The following is a 13,377-nucleotide window of genomic DNA, read 5'->3' as shown; positions in this document are numbered from 1 at the left end:
GGGTCTGGCTGGAGGAAAGAGCTGCCCTGTTGCTTTCCCCTTGCAGAGTAAGTCCAGAAACTTCTGCAATTAGAAAAGTCACTTGGTGCCAGCTTCAGCTCCCACACTGGGAATGTGTTGCTGGCACAGAGCAAGTGGGTACTCGCCTGTGTATCATTAGTGACATGAGGATTTCTGTGCCTTTATGTCTTTGGCATAAAGTGGTGGGAGGGCTGAAGGGGGTTAGAATTTAGAGGGCAAGGTGGTCCTGGTAACAGTTGAGCAAGGGACTTGGCAGTCCATGTTTTTCAGGGATGCAGCTTACTGTGAGCACTGTGGCTTTGAGCAGCTGACCAGTGCAATGTTCTGCAGTGTGCTGTGAAAATGCAGCTGTGATTACTACTAAGCTAAATGCTTTAGTCCAATGAAACCCAGATCTAGGGCACTGTGGTTTTTTTTTCTGCTAGGCTTCAAAGTGAAGTACTAATTCTGCCTTACAATCTAATTTCCACATTCTTCTCTCTAAGGCCAAGTAAGATTCTTCAAGGGTTCTTGTATAATTTCTCCTAGTTTCAGGAGCCCCACCCCTGTCCTCATGTTGGTTTTTGGTACTAGGTGTGTAAGAGTAGTGGGTTCCTTTAGTTTGTGTGTGTTTGTGCAGCACTTGGAATGACACTGATTTCCAGCAGCAGAGTAAGCTGACAACAGGGTGGGCTGGGGCTTGACTCTTGAATCTTGTTTCTTTGGGCATAAGCCAAGTTTTTCTCTTTTCTGGTAGTAGAAGCAATTCAGAGAAAGTTCTCGATGGCCTGAGTTTCTCTGTCCTCCTCAGAGTGTTGTCTACCACACAACACTCTGACTTGTGACTTTTGAGAGTGGTGTCTCCACTGTGCAGCTATTTAATTTTTTTTCCTTCAGTATACCCCCTGGTCCTTTATTGTGATCTCTTCTGAGGAGACTTTGTGCCTGTTATGAGAAATGTGCTGGTTCTAGGACTTATGTGGAGAGATCTTTTAGGTAGTCATGGTCTCAATGAGAAAGTCTGGCTGTTCTCCCCCTCTTCCATTTGTGTGTCCCATGGAAAAGGATGAGTAAGACCAGAACATCTTTCTTTCAGCCCCAACTGTGGAGTGTCTGCTGGTGTCCTGCTTTTCTATGGGTGGCTGCTGTGCTTCTGCATGTTCGCAGAGCTGTTTTCATGGGACGTGTTAGAGTAGGTAGCTCCCAGCAGCAATGTGCTCTCAATTCCCATCCTTCCCACTTCCTGACTCCAAACGCGAAGTAATTCTGTGATGCACATAGTTCTGCAAAACAAAACGAGTCTTGTGGCCCGGAGGACTTTGAAAGATCTTTGACTTGTCATGTGTGGTAGTGATTACCATGTCTGCCTAAGGGTGTTGTCCAAGCTGATCCCTTAGCTCAGGTGCTTGGTGTATACCTGACAGCACAGTGGAGTCACACTAGGGAGTCAGCTCGCCAAATCTCTCCTGCACTCTGCATGCTCATAATGTCCTTGGAAGTGTATGCTGTCTGAAGAATGTGTTTCTACCAATGCACTTCAGTAATTAACCTTGCAGCCTGCTGCTGGATGCAGTGAGCAAGGTCTGTTCCAACCCAAAGAGCGGTCTGTGTAACTGCTGGATGATTCCTTTGTCTCACTCATCCCCATGGTGCTGTGGTAGCTGAGGCTGGTGGAAGTGAGTGCTGATGTTTGACTTGCCTGCAACGAGAAGTCTGTCCGAAGCTCTTTTGTTTGGATTTTTTTCCCCTTTTTTAAGGGGAGAGGGAGTTTTTGGGTCTGGGAGGATAAATGGAAGCATTTGAAGTCCATTGGTAGTGCTCTCCTTTTCCAGCTGCTGTAGGTGTCTGATGCAATCTTCCTGGTACATGTCTGTCATGTCTGGGGGAGTCCAATCTTGGGCTGATGGTGTGGGTTTGCACCAGTGCTATCCCACCAGTCTTGACTTTTTTACCCCCCTTCTGATGGGATGATATCCACTGCCTATTTGAAGTGCCTTCTCCTAGCAGAAGATGGGCTGGGCAGATTAGAGACTAGGCTCTTTTGATACACATCTGCCAGGGAGGTAGGCAACACGTCTTGTTGCTTTTTTTCTTTGTTTGCTCTGCCATATTACTGTGTTAGGCATAGGCAGCTTCTGGCAAGCTGGAAGCACAGACAATACCTAGAGCTGCTGCATCTTTTCTGTGCCCTGCTTTCACTGACCTACTTCCACTCTGTGTGTGAACTAACATACTTGGGCACGCACACAGGCAGTATGAGCAAATGGCTCTTCGGTCTGAAAGACAAGAGCCCTCTCTGTAGGGCTTTGTCAAGACTGCTGGTGGGGCTGACTCACTATTCCTTCTCCTTCTCCCTCCACCCAGAGTTTACTGTCTCTCCATCTAAGGAGAAAGATGCAGTTTAGGAAATCCTCTCAAACACGTGTGTTTCATGAAGATAAAATGCTGCCAACTCATAGAGATAATGGGCAATGGTTTTTGAAAGAGCAAAGGAGGCTGCATCTGTACTGTCTAGGGCAGGTGCTTGTGTCCTAGGGCTGGAAGGCTTTCTCACTCAGAAATCTGTCCTTGCTGAGCCATCTGTCAGGCATCTAAGTCCTAGAGATCAGATTTGTAGGCTCAGGTTCTGGAGCTTCTTTTCTTTCTCCCTTAATGTTAAGAACTGACAGTGGGGTTTCAAGGAAGGGTCCTAGGCTGATTGTATGTTCTTGTTCGCTTCATGTGCTCTAGCTGGGCTTCTTTAGAAAGAGGAAAACCTGGTAAAAGAGAAGAACTGCTTCCAAAGTTCCCTTATTTTAGAGTACTAATCTTGCTACTGCAGGACTCTGGAATGGAGGGTGCCAGCAACTGTCTTTGATGATGCTGAAGCAAAATGCAGCAGACCACAGATCCTTTGCAAAACAAAACTCTGTTGGTTTCACTGGATTTTGTGGAGCTTTTAAGGCTCTTGTCTGTGTGGAGCAAAGATCGTTGGCCAGGGCAAGGCATGCTAGAGCACTGTTCCTGGACCTGGTCAACTCTTTCGACCCTTTCTGTTGTTTCATTTGCAAAGTAGCTGCTGGAGCTTCTTCAAGGCTCAGAACTCTGGGTTTGAAACTCCTGGTGCCTGCCTGAGTGCTAGGTGACAGGAATTAACAAACCCAAAATAGATGATGCTGAGCTGTTAACCTACCCTCTGTCTGCATCTTGCAGCTTTGCTGGGTTCATCTGCCACAGGGAGTCACTCTGAGCACATGCTTTCTGCCAGGAGAATGTGAATGTCCAGGCTCACTTCCTGGTGAGCAATCTGTGGAGCTGTTGCCAACGCGGTCACTTGCTACTTCTCAGGGCCGGCTGTGCAGCAGACCAAGAAGCTGTCATATCAGAGCCTGTGAGCTCAGCTGAAGACCCTCATCCTGCAAGCTTGCACTGCTCAGACAGTGGTGACTGTTTCTCAAAGAGCTTGGGAGACCATGGTTCAGTTTCCTTGGACAGGCACCTTCATTTTAATAGTTCTTTGCAGAATTGGGAGGAAAGAACTTGAAGTGGCCAGAAATAGAAGGCATAAAAGTAATCTGAATCTTCTGGATCTGTCTTCCTTGCACCTTCTGATGGGGGAATGTGATATAACATCCATTAAGCCTTTGCATTCAGGCAATATGGGGTTGATTAGTTGTGACTCTCCACTTGAAAACCCTGGTATAGCATTGCAAGTGACTTTGATCTTATTACTCCCTGTCTGCCTTGCCGTCTCTGTCATTCCTTTCTCTCTGGTCTTTCTAGCCGTGGTACCCCCTCTTTAAATCTCAGTATTGCTGTGGGCAGAAACATGGAGCTGTTTACATGGAGCCAGAATCACAGCAGTTTCAGCAGGAAGAGGAGGACAGCTGCCCAGGAATGCTAAGCTTATTTCTGCATGGATATGACAGGCTTCATTCAGAACGCTTTGAAGCAGGTTAAGACAGAAGCTCAGGCATACATTTAAGCTTAAGTCCTTTTCAGAGCAGGGCTTCTTTACAAACTTCAACCTCAATTTGCCATGAAGCTGAAATGTATCTGGTTTCTGTTGTCTATCTCCTTGCTTTTTAAAAGCTTTACTGGACTGTTTCTTTGGCCGTAGCAAGGGTCCATTCAGAAGAAGCAACATTAACTTAGCACAAGTGGTAAAGGCAAGTCCTGAAGAGGCTTTACCAGCACCGCACTACGCCATTTGCAATGGATGCTGTCAGTTAAAGCTGTGTATCTCAACCTTTTTTCAAGTGTCTCACTTCAGCCTCTCTGTCGCCTTGAGCCCAGAGCTAATTCTGCCTTCTCATCTTCATTTCCTTTCTCTTCAAAGCTTTTGTCTTTAGACAGCTGCCCTGTGAGCTCTGCTGCCCCTTGCTCTGCTGTCAGCTCCAGCACTGCCAGAGCTCAGCCTGAGCAAGGAACCTCCTCAAGACCAGCTGCTGACTGAGCTGATAATGTTTGAAGTCAGCACTGACCCTACAGGAGTGCACTCTCTTCAGCGCTGCCGGCAACTTGCCTGGGACGGCATGAACCATTGGTGCAGAATAAGAATGACCCATACCTGCTGTTGACCAGTGTTTAGAGCTGTAGTCAGAAGATGTCCATAATCCAAAAAGAAGCAATTTCTGATCCATCACAGAGTCTGCGTGTGCATGACACTCAGCAATACTGCCTTGTGTGCATGAGAGTAAGCTGTAATATGGAGAGGAGACTTCATCACATTCTGTGCACCTGTAGAGTTGCCAGGTCTGGGATGGAAAAGCCCTTTCTGGGAAAAATTTAAGCAATTGATTGTTTTAAAATCTCTCTAGGGCCATTTCCATTTCTTGTCTCCTGTTTCAATATTTAATCACTAATAAATGAGGAAGAAAAAAATAATTTAAATGAAACCATTACAAACTGACCCCTTGGTAACATTATGTCAACAATGATAGGAGTGAAGCAAGGCTGGCTATAACCTACCTGAGTATGTGCAGGGCATTCTGCAAAGTGTAGTCCACTTGAATTCTTCTGGAAGATGCTGATGCTTACTGTGGTATCTCTCCTTTGCTCCAGCACTTGCATTTGTATTGCTCCTGTGCCAGGCAGGGGAAGGATACTGTGTCTTTAAAGCCTTCTCAGGGCTGTGCGGAGGCAGTTCCATTGAAGTATTTGAATGAAAGCAGGAGGGGGGTGTGCATGTGGCTATTGGCAGGGCTCTCCGACATCCCTCTGAACAGCTGGGCTCTGCTTTGCTTCAGAGCTGCTTGTCAGAGCAAATAGCTTGCTGTAGCAGCAGTAAAGATCGCTAGCATTTTATCTAGTGTTGGGAGCTGGTGAGGGCTTCTAAGAAGCAATATTATCTTGGCAAAATTCCTCTAGAACTGGTTGTGGCAATGAAGTCTCCATTGAAATCGGAAAACAGATGACCTGCTGGGAGTGCAAAAACACCACAGTCAGTTTCTTTTGAGAGTAAGTCTTTGATTATTTTGGTCTTGAGAAAGATTTACCTGAGATTTTTATTTTCCTCTCCCCATACCCCCACCATGCAAAATATAGGTATAAATGCATGTGAGTGTTTGGGGGATGGGGACCTGACATGATTTGTGTCTGATGAGTAAGTGGTAGAATTTCTTCTGCTTGATGTGGTTAATTTAAAATGGTGCTCTACTAAAAAGAATGTGGCTCTATAATCCTATTTGGGACTTGAGAGTGTGAGGGGAGCTTTATCCTTCCTCCTCTTGTGGTGCTGGGGATGCATCTACAGGAGACAGGGGAATCCCTAATAAGCGTACTGTACCATGTCATTAAGGAGTTCCCTGTGACAGCCTCATGGGTTGTCCTTGTGTCTTAGCTTGGTGTTTACACAGCTTGCTCCTGGGTAGTTTCTGTTACTTTTGCAAAGACAAAATACTTCCTGCTCTTCTGCTGATTATACTTTAATGGATTTACTTGTTTGAAGCTGGCTAGTTGATGAGAAATGTTGGCTATGTGCCATATGACGTTTTCAGGTTAGCTTATGCAATTTGGTGTTCTGTAGGACTATATTAGTGTTCACATATATGCTAACCCCATTTATTTATTATTTTAAACCTATTACTGAATTATGTTTGGATTTAGTGCAATCAGGAGTTTGGATTGCCTTTTTCTCCTTCTCACACATGTTCATCATCCAGTCCTGCCTAAAAAACAAGATAATGGAAATAATACTCCCTTCATTTGATATTTAGAGGTAGGAGATGGTTTTCTTGGGCTTGAGGTATTAGTCAGTTACTGTACTGCAGGATCTTTGTTTAGATGTGTTGGACCTGTCTCCTTTCCCTTTATGTCTTTAAAATGCTTATTTAAACTGGAAGCATCACCTGTGGCTTGAGGATCTGCAAGCAGCAGCAACAGCTGCTGCAGCGAATGGTGAGCACTTCAGCAGGTGAAGGCTGAGTTCATCTTGCTGAAGGCTGTTGGAACCCGCTCTTCAGACTCAACCTTCACTGTCAAATGTAACTTTTGCAGCTGGCAGCCAAAAGGTGAAGGAAGTTGCTGGCAGCTGGAATGCTTAGAGTCTTATTAGTAAAGTTTTAGGATCTGCTTTGTTAGCTAGGAAACAGTAAGCTGGGCTGAGTAATAACTTGCTCTCTTATCCAGCTTTTTAATGTTTGTGCTTATGCATCTGACTGACACAGGCGTGACACAAGAAAAGTGTACCAGCAAGAGGATAAGAGCTATTGCTATTGTTTTTCCTGAGCCTAGTTGCAACCTCTGTATCTTCAAGTGTCTCCTACAAAATCACAGAATCTTAGGGGTTGGAAGGGACCTCAAAAGGTCATCTAGTCCAACGCCCCTGCCAGAGCAGGATCACCTAGAGAACATCACGCAGGAACACGTCCAGGCGGGTTTTGAATGTCGCCAGCGAAGGAGACTCCACAACCTCTCTGGACAGCCTGTTCCAGTGCTCTGTTACTCTCACAGTAAAGAAGTTTTTTCTCGTGTTTACTACCTGATGTTATATTTCATTATGAATGGGTTCAGGTGGAAGGAGTTCTGCTTGGGGTTCTCCAAAAGAATTAGGACAAGTGTCAGTGGGAACTGTGCTTGGGTTTTCCTCTGAGCCATGGAAGGGTTAACGTAAGTTCCTGTTCAGTGTTGTCCTATTGCATCTTGACACTGTAGAAAGTAGGTGGATAACTCCTTGCTAGCTTTTCAGGAAACCCCTGTGGTGGACAACCCTCATTAATTGTTGCTGGGAAACTGCTTTGACGTCACAAGAGCAGTTCCCTGGTCTTTGAATGAATACAGGAATAGCTCGTGGTGGGGAAAGGAAAACCGGTGTGGAGAAGGGAACTCTCTGATGGGGAGATTCTCAGCTCAGATTTATCTTTTCCTTTTCCCACTGTTCTGCGTAGGGACCCTTAGAGGAACTGTGCACAAAAATTTACAGCTCGGTGTTTGGACTGAATGTAAGCTTTTTCTTCTCAAGAACCGTTTGTATCGATGGCTTCTGTGCTTCTCTCACTTTTTAACTATTACCTGTTGGGTTTGTTTTTCCTCCCCCCAGATTCTGTAAACAAGGGATGAGAGATTTCTTGTTCAGCTTCTCTGCAGCTCCCAAAATAAAAGGAAAAGAGAAGAACAGCATTACTGGTTTTTGTTTGGTTGGTTTTTGTCATAAACAAATAATATTCCCTTAGACTAACAGAGGGGAAAACAAAAGGTCTGAAGATGGCTGCTATTGCTGCGAACTTCAGGCTGACAGAATTTTTAAGGCTGAGACTTTTAAAGCCTGCTTTCTTCAGTATAATTTGAACACTCCCTCTTTGCAAGCCCTCCTGTGGTGTCTCTGCAGTAGGTTCCTTTCTTCCAGTGTTGTCCTATCTATCCAATCTGTCAGCTTCTGGAAGGCCTGTAGAGCTGGGTGCATCTGCTAACTGTGGCAGGAATTCTCTGCATGTCCTTTTCCATGCCCACAAAACAGGTGCAAGCAAAGTTCACCCATCCAGTTCAAAGTACTTAATAGATTTTCATAGCCAGAAGTACTGTAGAGCAGCAAATATACTGGATTGCTGATTGCATCTGGTGTTCCCAGCTAGGGCACTACAGTGCTTGAAATGCAAGTGAACTGTCTTGCAAAGAGCTGGTATCAAGGTGCCTCAGTGGTGAGACAGGGAAATACCACTGTCAGCTATCAGAATTCCATTCTCCTTTTCTTGGCAGGTCCTTTGAACATAAAAGCTATTACAATGCATGGTGCCATAACAGTCAATAACGGATGCATTATTTTAAACTGATTTTTCATGATTTGTCATGTTTGCTCACTTGCATCTTCATGTTACGCCTCCCTCCACACAGCATTTTCTTCTCTTGATGCATATAAAAAGGAAACATGCGTCAAAAGTCGAGCAGTAAGCCTGGTTAGGCTGGGAATGAGGCTTTCAGTTAGGATGTGGGGATCTTTACAGCCTCTGGCTTTGATGCTGAACTGAATTATCTTTCCCAGGAGATCTCCAGCATGCCTGAATCCAGTGGTTGCCTTCTTTTCTGTGTTGCCAACTTTTCACAGTAGAAAACAGATGGGAGCTCTGATCTTGCATAGCATATAGGCTGCTTTGGGAGTAAAAAGAAAGCTGGATTCTGTGAACACATTGGTCAAGTCTACATTGAAGTTTCCTGTCAGGCATGTGGCAACTCTTCTTGCTGCTACGACTCCCAATCAGCATGGGGTGAAAAAACCCAGCATGCTCTTTCTTTGTCGTTTTGCTGTTTTCCTTTGGTTATGAGCCCTTGAGTCCTTCAGTTGAGTCGGTAAAGGCAGCTGACTGGATGGTGTGGTGGACATCGCCACCTTTGTATTCCTGGCAAATGAAAAGAATCTGTGTTGCTTCACTGATGTGTCATTTCTCCCCTCCATGTTGGTTCATGTGGCAGGGCTGTTTCCAAGCATTACACCTGGAGGTGGCAGGACATGTTAAGTATTCTGGCATACCCTCTTAACTAGTAGGGAATCCTTCCTTGGTTTGATATTTTCTCCCATTCTAAAGGATCAAGGCTGTGTTGTGAATGTAAGTTATCTCCTCTGCTACTGAAATTCAGCTAGCTCTGATGTGAAAGCTAACAATTTAAGTTGCACAAAAAGAACAGTTTGGCCTTTCGGGCAGGAAGCAAAGACCTGTCTTGAGTGGGAACATCATGAGGGGAAAAGAAATAATTTTTCCTTCTGCAAGAGACTGGATCTCAACACAATGGGCATCAGATTAAAAACTGAGAATCCTCTCCAGAGCACATAGACGCACTGGGTAGGTGTGTAGACACATTTATGTTTCAGATATGCCTCAACAGCATCTTCAGTTTCCTTCCCTCACAGGGAAGAATGGACACTTCTACCACTCCTAAAAGGACTTCTGCCTTCCATGTGCTGCCCAGGGCACTGTGTTGCTTACCCTACAAGATTTGATGAAGTTTCTATCTAGGTCCAGATGTTTCTTCAAATCTGGGATGAAGACGGCCTTGTTCTTGTGTTGATGGTTAAATGAGAAACAACCATGACTTGAGTTAAAGTGGCATTTTCCTGATTGTTTGGTGCAATGGAGCTTGCCTGCCTGGAGCTCATCTGCATGGCAGGCAATTACCTCTGCTGTGTGCTCCCTTCACAACAGCTGCTCTGCCCCATGTGTTTTCATTTAAGTGGTGCTTTTTGTTTTGTCTTCTGCTGAAATACTCATTTTTAGTGAAAACTACTCCATTGTATATAGGCAAGATATGTTTTGTGTTTTTTTAATAGCAGCTCTCAGACTGCAGTAATGTAGGTGCTTACCCATCCCTGGGGTGATGTGGTTCCAAAGGCAAGGGAGGTCCTGCTGCATTCTTACTGCTTCCATGCCTGCCCAGGGTCTGAGGTGCTGCCCCTTATTTTGATGAACTAAGATACCTAGATAAAGCAGGTAATTCACAAAGGTGAGGGAAGTAAACCTGCCCTGGGGAGGTAGTAGCCTGCTCACAAGAATGCTGTTTGTCAAACATGCTGTGAGTCATCAGCGCAGTGCTGGAAAGGCCCTCTGTACTGTGGTGTGTCCTGCCTACTGCTTTCCAAGGGACCAGACTCAGCTGTGACAGCAGAGTTCTGCATAGAAACCGTGAGTTGCATCCGGATGGAAATGGCACGCTATCGAAGTTTGGCTTTCGAAGCCCACAGGCAAAGCATGCTGTATCTTTTTGAGTCTATTTCCTCAGATGTCAACCCACCTCGATTGTTCTGGCACATTTGATTCCCATGTATCACATGAAGAGGATTTTGGCAGTTGTGACACCACAATTTTGTCACACTCTTGGAGTACAGTAATAGCAAGTTGACAAGTATTTTTATTTTAGTGCTTGCATTGATTGAGAAAGGTAACAAAATAACTGATTCTTTTTCTTCCCTCTGAAATTATAATGTGGTTTGAGATGTTCTACGTAATTAAAAACATGCATGTACCATATAACTGAAAACTACTGCCTTGGTGATAATTCAGATGTTTCCCTTAACACACCTACTGGGTATTGTGCCATTTATCAGGGCTGACTGCACCTATATTAGTTAGTGAACAGCCTTTTAAAAAGTATTTGAAATTAAGAGGAGCTCTAGGATCACATCCCTTCTCTAGGCTCCAATTCCTACCTTCAGCCAAAGATGCAGAGGCTAACCATGGTCACCAAAGCTAGGCTGTTGCAGACACTGGCCTTTTCCTAGGGATTACACTTGGTGAAACAAGCCCAGTAGCCCTTGAGCTTAATCCACTGAAAACCAAAAGCAGTGGCTCTGCTGAGGTGCACAGATGGGCCCCTCTGAAGGGATTCTCTTCTAGCAGCCCTGCCTTACAACACAGATACTAGTTATGTGAGCAGCCAGGAGAGCCATTAGCACCTTAAGCTGGTGTAGCCATTTGCTCAGCAAATGCGAAGTAGAGCTTGATATGTGGGCTTTCCTCAGCTGTGCATAAAAGTAATTTTACTGGTGTTATATTGCCCTTCTTAGAATTACTTGGGAGGGATATTCTGGAGACCTCCTGATATTCTGGAGAATTAACTAGGAGGGCTTTCTATCTCATCTGCATTTCCTGTTCCCTTGTTCATATGTTATTTTCCCCCCTTTCCACCTGAAGTCGAACCCTTCCATCTGCATCACAATTTCACCTCTTTTGATGTAATGTGGGGGTGGAGATTAAGATTTAAAGCAATGACTAAGCATTGGGAGTCTATGCACTGTGCAGTCAAATACATCTGTCCTTCTGTTTGTGTATTTTTTTGTGTTTGGTTTGGGTTTTTTGCTAGGTTTTGTAGGAACTGTATGGTAGTGAAGAATGCAGCCCTTTTTTTCAACTGGTAATAAAGGAGTGGAGAGAATTCAGGAGAGGTTGCTTCATTGGCTGAGACAGTTGCAGTTTGAGTGTTTCTGAGTAAGGTTTCAGGGCTTTCTGCTGAACTAAGTGCTCATCCTAACTAGAGCTGTTACCTCTGGTGGGAAGCCGTTTTCTGCAACAAAAGGCAAAGGGAGAGAGTGTGTGCGGAAGGCTCTTTACCTCTTTGTTTTCAAACTGAGCCTCTAGACTTTATAGGGATTGCTGGGGATGCCCCAGTCAGCAATGTGGGTGCAGGCATCTTACATTTTGCAGAGCAGTCTGTGAGCCCAAATGGACCCTAGAAGGGAAATGTTTCAGGAGCTAGGTGGCCTTTGTTGGTTGTACTAGCAAAGCCTTTCATTGCAGCCTCTTGTTGCATCTAGTAGGTGCCCTTTAATACAGTAAAAAATTTACTAGCTGCTGTGCCCTGGCAGAAAAGGAGAAGACAAAAGCCTCTCTTGAAGATCCCTTGGAGCAGAGAGGAAGCACTGTGCTGCCTGACTTAGTCGAACTGAGGAAGCTTTAATGCTCTGAATCTGCAGCACCCTCTCCACCTCGCCTCCACTGTCTCCTGTGAAAACCTTTTTCTGCTGCAGGCTCTCTGCTGGGGAAGAGGAGTTAGGGGGAATCTAAATTACCCCCCAAACTTGTCTGGTTGCTCCTAGTGATAGAGCCTGTTGCCATGGAGCTTTGATTCCAATTGGTTGACCTGGAAGCCAATGAGCAAATGGTTCACGAGAGCATCATCATTTAACCTTGCAAAAGGTACTTATTCAGTGATACATGATGCTAATACTAAAGCCTTACACAGTGAAGTGAAAGACTCAGATGCTGGAAAAAGGCCACTGCTTTCCCCTTCACCCTTACAGGCTGGTTTGTTGATTTTAATTACCAGTTGCACCAGAAAACCTCTGTTGAGCTGGGTCACCTCTTCCTGCCCTGTTCTCCTCCTCTCAGTGCTCATAATTTACTTTGGACAGGGGCTGAGAAAGTGGAGCCCACTCACACTTGTTTCTTTTCCCCCTGAAAGCTGAGAGGTAGCTTAACGCTCTCGCATTGTGGGACATGCATGTAGGCAACTGCTGCTAAGCAGCCATATGTCTCCTTTGCACCCTCATTTAGCTCAAAGGAGTGTGCCTGTACGCAGAGAAACAAGGTCAGGAAGAGAGTGTATTTATCAGTATGCTTCCTGCATTTCCAAGATTTGCTGCTGAATCCATCCTAACTGCAAACGCAGAAGTTTCTTGCTTCTGTTCCCTGCCTAACCAGGACCAGCTGCTGCCTGCATTGTTGTGGCTTGGCGGCTGCGAATTGCATGTAGCAAGAAGGCAGCAGAGGTGGAATTCAATGTTGCCCTTCAAGGTGAAGAAGAGGACGTAAATCCATCCTGGCTAGCCGTTCACCTGGCCCTTGACCAGCATGCACAAAATGTTTTTACTGTCACTGCCTTGACTGGCCTGTTTGCTTTGCTAGCCTCCAGACCCAAATAAAAAAATCAATGGCAGCTCACCCACCTTCAGTTGCTCTGTTGTCCTCTTATGACACAGATTTTGTGGCTTCCTTAGCGTTGCGTATATGTAGTCTTTTAATCTCCCTGGCATGGTACAGCTCAGTCCCACCCACCCTACCAAGTCCTCTGAACTTCCACTTTCTCTGCAAGCTGCTGTCTGTCACAGCAGATCATGTCTGCCACCCCCTCGCTGCATCCCACGTCTGTCCTGGGGGAGCAGAGCTGATTCATTCATACAGAAGGAGAACCTCCTCTAGAAAGCATTGCTGTGAAGAAGCACTGGCAGTGTATGTATCTTTGAGTTTTACATGCAGGGAAGTATCTTGGAGGACTGCTGTCAGAGATGGAAGTTTAATCAGGAGAGGGCAGCATACAAATGTCAGTTCAGTGGCTCTGAGTAGTCTTTTTTGGGAGAGGAGACAGAAGATAACGATACTCCCTTTGTTGTGATGCCGAAGTTACATTGCAGTACAATGAGAAAGAGTCCCTTTACCCTTCTCAGATTTGACTGAGGTGTTTGGCTTGAGGGTA

At 45.3% G+C, this 13,377-nt stretch overlaps 1 protein-coding gene across 13 annotated transcripts in view; it reads left to right on the top strand.

The window, feature by feature from the left end:
* R3HDM2 (R3H domain containing 2) overlaps positions 1 to 13,377 on the top strand; it is a 51,114-nt gene that overhangs the window by 12,132 nt on the left and 25,605 nt on the right. Inside the window, exon 1 of one of the 13 annotated variants that reach the window (XM_051641390.1) lies at positions 5,423 to 5,439. The exons of the other annotated variants lie outside the window; for them this stretch is intronic. The gene's annotated coding sequence lies outside the window, so the exon portion shown is untranslated. Of the gene's footprint in view, positions 1 to 5,422; positions 5,440 to 13,377 lie in introns of those variants that run through there. 13 annotated transcript variants of the gene reach the window in all.

This window comes from Apus apus, chromosome 28, assembly GCF_020740795.1.
Source record: "Apus apus isolate bApuApu2 chromosome 28, bApuApu2.pri.cur, whole genome shotgun sequence".
In the NCBI taxonomy this organism is placed as follows: Eukaryota; Metazoa; Chordata; class Aves; order Apodiformes; family Apodidae; genus Apus; species Apus apus.
Note: the sequence above shows the minus strand (reverse complement) of the source record. Positions and strands in the feature narration are given on the sequence as shown.